We start from the raw sequence: 5,607 nt of genomic DNA, 5'->3' as shown, positions 1-5,607 counted from the left end.
TTGTTCCTATGTGAACAAAGCATTGCATAATTTTGATTCTTCTTTCTCATGCTGGCAACAGCCCTTATACCAGTATATTTGCTTTCTTTCTTGTGTGTGTGAGTGGCTGTCTGGCAAACTGTGGGTGTGTGACTCGTGAGCTTCTAATTTTGAGCTGTTTTGTGATGTTCAATCTTCTGCTTGAAAAAGGCAAATCTAAGCCTCCTTTTATATGCTAAAATCAAAGTAGGCTTTAGTTTACTTGGGGTGGATGACTCGTGAGGTTCTGATTTTGAGCTCTTTTGTGATATTCAATCTTCTGCGTGAAAAAGACCCATGAGCATCTGATTTTGAGCTCTTTTGTGATATTCAATCTTCTGCTTGAAAGAGACTCATGAGCTTCTGATTTTGAGCCCTTTTCTAATATTCAATCCTCTGCTTGAAAAGGGGAAATCTGAGACTCGTTTTAAATGCTTAAATCAAGGTGGGCGACTCATGATCTTCTAATTTTGAACTCTTTTGTGATTTTCAATCTTCTGCTTGAAAAAGGGAACCTAAGCTTCCTTTTATATTCTTAAATCAAGGTCGGCTGCTGTTTACTTTGAGTGGGTGACTCGTGAGCCTCTGATTTTGAGCTATTTTGTGATATTCAATCTTCTGCTTTAAAAGGGATAATCTGAGGCTCCTTTGATATGCTGAAATCAATGTCGGCTTTAGTTTTAAATTCGGTGAATGTTGTTGCTCTGTGAACAAAGCATTGCATGATTTTGATTCTTCTTTCTCATGCTGGCAACAGCCCTTATACCAATATATTTGCTTTCTTTCTTGTGTGTGTGAGTGGCTATCTGGCAAACTGTGGGTGTGTGACTCGTGAGCTTCTAATTTTGAGCTGTTTTGTGATGTTCAATCTTCTGCTTGAAAAAGGGAAATCTAAGCCTCCTTTTATATGCATAAATCAAGGTCGGCTGCTGTTTACTTTGAGTGGGTGACTCGTGAGCCTCTGATTTTGAGCTATTTTGTGATATTCAATCTTCTGCTTTAAAAGGGATAATCTGAGGCTCCTTTGATATGCTGAAATCAATGTCGGCTTTAGTTTTAAATTCGGTGAATGTTGTTGCTATGTGAACAAAGCATTGCATAATTTTGATTCTTCTTTCTCATGCTGGCAACAGCCCTCATACCAGTATATTTGCTTTCTTTCTTGTGTGTGTGAGTGGCTGTCTGGCAAACTGTGGGTGTGTGACTCGTGAGCTTCTAATTTTGAGCTGTTTTGTGATGTTCAATCTTCTGCTTGAAAAAGGCAAATCTAAGCCTCATTTTATATGCTAAAATCAAAGTAGGCTTTAGTTTACTTGGGGTGGATGGCTCGTGAGGTTCTGATTTTGAGCTATTTTTTGATATTCAATCTTCTGCGTGAAAAAGACCCATGAGCGTCTGATTTTGAGCTCTTTTGTGATATTCAATCTTCTGCTTGAAAGAGACTCTAGGGCTTCTGATTTTGAGCCCTTTTCTGATATTCAATCCTCTGCTTGAAAAGGGCAAATCTGAGACTCGTTTTAAATGCCTAAATCAAGGTGGGCGACTCATGATCTTCTAATTTTGAGCTCTTTTGTGATTTTCAATCTTCTGCTTGAAAAAGGGAACCTAAGCCTCCCTTTATATTCTTAAATCAAGGTCGGCTGCTGTTAACTTTGAGTGGGTGACTTGTGAGCCTCTGATTTTGAGCTATTTTGTGATATTCAATCTTCTGCTTTAAAAGGGATAATCTGAGGCTCCTTTGATATGCTGAAATCAATGTCGGCTTTAGTTTTAAATTTGGTGAATGTTGTTGCTATGTGAACAAAGCATTGCATGATTTTGATTCTTCTTTCTCATGCTGGCAACAGCCCTTATACCAGTATATTTGCTTTCTTTCTTGTGTGTGTGAGTGGCTGTCTGGCAAACTGTGGGTGTGTGACTCGTGAGCTTCTAATTTTGAGCTGTTTTGTGATGTTCAATCTTCTGCTTGAAAAAGGCAAATCTAAGCGTGCTTTTATATGCTAAAATCAAAGTAGGCTTTAGTTTACTTGGGGTGGATGACTCGTGAGGTTCTGATTTTGAGCTCTTTTGTGATATTCAATCTTCTGCGTGAAAAAGACTCATGAGCGTCTGATTTTGAGCTCTTTTGTGATATTCAATCTTCTGCTTGAAAGAGACTCATGAGCTTCTGATTTTGAGCCCTTTTCTGATATTCAATCCTTTGCTTGAAAAGGGCAAATCTGAGACTCGTTTTAAGTGCTTAAATCAAGGTGGGCGACTCATGATCTTCTAATTTTGAGCTCTTTTGTGATTTTCAATCTTCTGCTTGAAAAAGGGAACCTAAGCCTCCTTTTATATTCTTTAATCAAGGTCGGCTGCTGTTTACTTTGAGTGGGTGACTCGTGAGCCTCTGATTTTGAGCTATTTTGTGATATTCAATCTTCTGCTTTAAAAGGGATAATCTGAGGCTCCTTTGATATGCTGAAATCAATGTCGGCTTTAGTTTTAAATTTGGTGAATGTTGTTCCTATGTGAACAAAGCATTGCATAATTTTGATTCTTCTTTCTCATGCTGGCAAAAGCCCTTATACCAGTATATTTGCTTTCTTTCTTGTGTGTGTGAGTGGCTGTCTGGCAAACTGTGGGTGTGTGACTCGTGAGCTTCTAATTTTGAGCTGTTTTGTGATGTTCAATCTTCTGCTTGAAAAAGGCAAATCTAAGCCTCCTTTTATATGCTAAAATCAAAGTAGGCTTTAGTTTACTTGGGGTGGATGACTCGTGAAGTTCTGATTTTGAGCTCTTTTGTGATATTCAATCTTCTGCGTGAAAAAGACCCATGAGCATCTGATTTTGAGCTCTTTTGTGATATTCAATCTTCTGCTTGAAAGAGACTCATGAGCTTCTGATTTTGAGCCCTTTTCTAATATTCAATCCTCTGCTTGAAAAGGGCAAATCTGAGACTCGTTTTAAATGCTTAAATCAAGGTGGGCGACTCATGATCTTCTAATTTTGAACTCTTTTGTGATTTTCAATCTTCTGCTTGAAAAAGGGAACCTAAGCTTCCTTTTATATTCTTAAATCAAGGTCGGCTGCTGTTTACTTTGAGTGGGTGACTCGTGAGCCTCTGATTTTGAGCTATTTTGTGATATTCAATCTTCTGCTTTAAAAGGGATAATCTGAGGCTCCTTTGATATGCTGAAATCAATGTCGGCTTTAGTTTTAAATTCGGTGAATGTTGTTGCTCTGTGAACAAAGCATTGCATGATTTTGATTCTTCTTTCTCATGCTGGCAACAGCCCTTATACCAATATATTTGCTTTCTTTCTTGTGTGTGTGAGTGGCTATCTGGCAAACTGTGGGTGTGTGACTCGTGAGCTTCTAATTTTGAGCTGTTTTGTGATGTTCAATCTTCTGCTTGAAAAAGGGAAATCTGGGCCTCCTTTTATATGCATAAATCAAGGTAGGCTTTAGTTTACTTTGATTGGGTGACTCGTGAGCTTCTGATTTTTAGCTGGTTTGTGATGTTCAATCTTCTGCTTTAAAAAGGCGAATATGAGCCCCCTTTTATATGCTTAAATCAATGTCGGCTTTAGTTTTAAATTCGGTGAACGTTGTTGCTATGTGAACAAATCATTGCTTAATTTTGATTCTTCTTTCTCATGCTGGCAACAGCCCTTATACCAGTATATTTGCTTTCTTTCTTGTGTGTGTGAGTGGCTGTCTGGCAAACTGTGGGTGTGTGACTCGTGAGCTTCTAATTTTGTGCTATTTTGTGATGTTCAATCTTCTGCATGAAAAAGGCAAATCTAAGCCTCCTTTTATATGCTAAAATCAAAGTAGGCTTTAATTTACTTGGGGTGGATGACTCGTGAGGTTTTGATTTTGAGCTCTTTTGTGATATTCAATCTTCTGCATGGAAAAGACTCATGAGCTTCTGATTTTGAGCTCTTTTGTGATAATCAATCTTCTGCGTGAAAAAGACTCATGAGCTCTTTTGTGATATTCAATCTTCTGCTTGAAAAAGACTCGTGAGCTTCTGATTTTGAGCTCTTTTGTGATATTCAATTTTCTGCTTGAAAAAGGCAAATCTGAGACTCCTTTTTCATGATTAAATGAAGGTGGGGGATTCATGAGCTTCTAATTTTGGGCTCTTTTGTGATGTTCAATCTTCTGCTTGAAAAAGGGAATCTGTGCCTCCTTTTATATGCTTAAATAAACGTCGACTGTTGTTTACTTTGAGTAGGCAACTCGTGAGCTTCTGATTTTCAGCTATTTTGTGATATTCAATCTTTTACTTTAAAAGGGATAATCTGAGGCTCCTTTTATATGCTTAAATCAATGTCGGCTTTGTTTTACATTGGGTGAATGTTGTCTGTATGTGAACAAAGGTTGGCATAATTTTGATCCTTGTTTCTGATGTTGGCAACAGCCCTTATACCAATATATTTGCTTTCTTTCTAGTGTGTGTGAGTGGCTGTCTGGCGAACTTTGGGTGTGTGACTCGTGAGCTTCTAATTTTGAGATGTTTTGTGATGTTCAATCTTCTGCATGAAAAGGGGAAATCTGAGCCTCCTTTTATATGCTTAAATCAAGGTCGGCTTTAGTTTACTTTGATTGGGTGACTCGTGAGCTTCTGATTTTTAGCTCTTTTGTGATGTTCAATCTTCTGCTTTAAAAAGGCGAATCTGAGCCCCCTTTTATATGCTTAAATTAATGTCGGCTTTAGTTTTACATTCGGTGAATGTCGTTGAACAAAGCTTTGCATAATTTTGATCCTTGTTTCTCATGCTAGCAACAGCCCTTATACCAATATATTTGCTTTCTTTCTTTTGTGTGTGAGTGGCTGTCTGGCGAACTTTGGGTGTGTGAATCGTGAGCTTCTAATTTTGAGCTGTTTTGTGTTATTCAATCTTCTGCTTGAAAAAGGCGAATCTGAGCGTCCTTTTATATGCTAAAATCAAGGTCGGCTTTAGTTTACTTTGGGTGGATGACTCATGAGGTTCTGATTTTGAGCTCTTTTGTGATATTCAATCTTCTGCGTGAAAAAGACTCATGAGCTCTTCTGTGATATTCAATCTTCTGCATGAAAAAGACTCATGAGCTTCTGATTTTGAGCTCTTTTGTGATATTCAATCTTCTGCGTGAAAACGACTCATGAGCTCTTTTGTGATATTCAATCTTCTGCTTGAAAAAGACTCATGAGCTTCTGATTTTGAGCTCTTTTGTGATATTCATTCTTCTGCTTGAAAAAGGCAAATCTGAGACTCCTTTTGCATGATTAAATCAAGGTGGGGGACTCATGAGCTTCTAATTTTGAGCTCTTTTGTGATGTTCAATCTTCTGCTTGAAAAAGGGAACCTAAGCCTCCTTTTATATGCTTAAAACAAGTTCGGCTGCTGTTTACTTTGAGTGGGGGACTCGTGAACTTCTGATTTTGAGCTATGTTTTGATATTCAATCTTCTGCTTTAAAAGGGATAATCTGAGGCTCCTATTATATGCTTAAATTAATGACGGCTTTAGTTTTAAATTCGGTGAATGTTGTTGCTGTGTGAACAAAGCTTTGCATAATTTTGATCCTTGTTTCTCATGCCGGCAACAGCCCTTATACC

The sequence above is a fragment of the Jatropha curcas genome, chromosome 10 (genome assembly GCF_041381405.1).
Source record: "Jatropha curcas cultivar XTBG-Jc1 chromosome 10, XTBG_Jcur_1.0, whole genome shotgun sequence".
In the NCBI taxonomy this organism is placed as follows: domain Eukaryota; kingdom Viridiplantae; phylum Streptophyta; class Magnoliopsida; order Malpighiales; family Euphorbiaceae; genus Jatropha; species Jatropha curcas.
The sequence above is the reverse complement of the archived record's forward strand: the minus strand, read 5'-3'. Positions refer to the sequence as shown.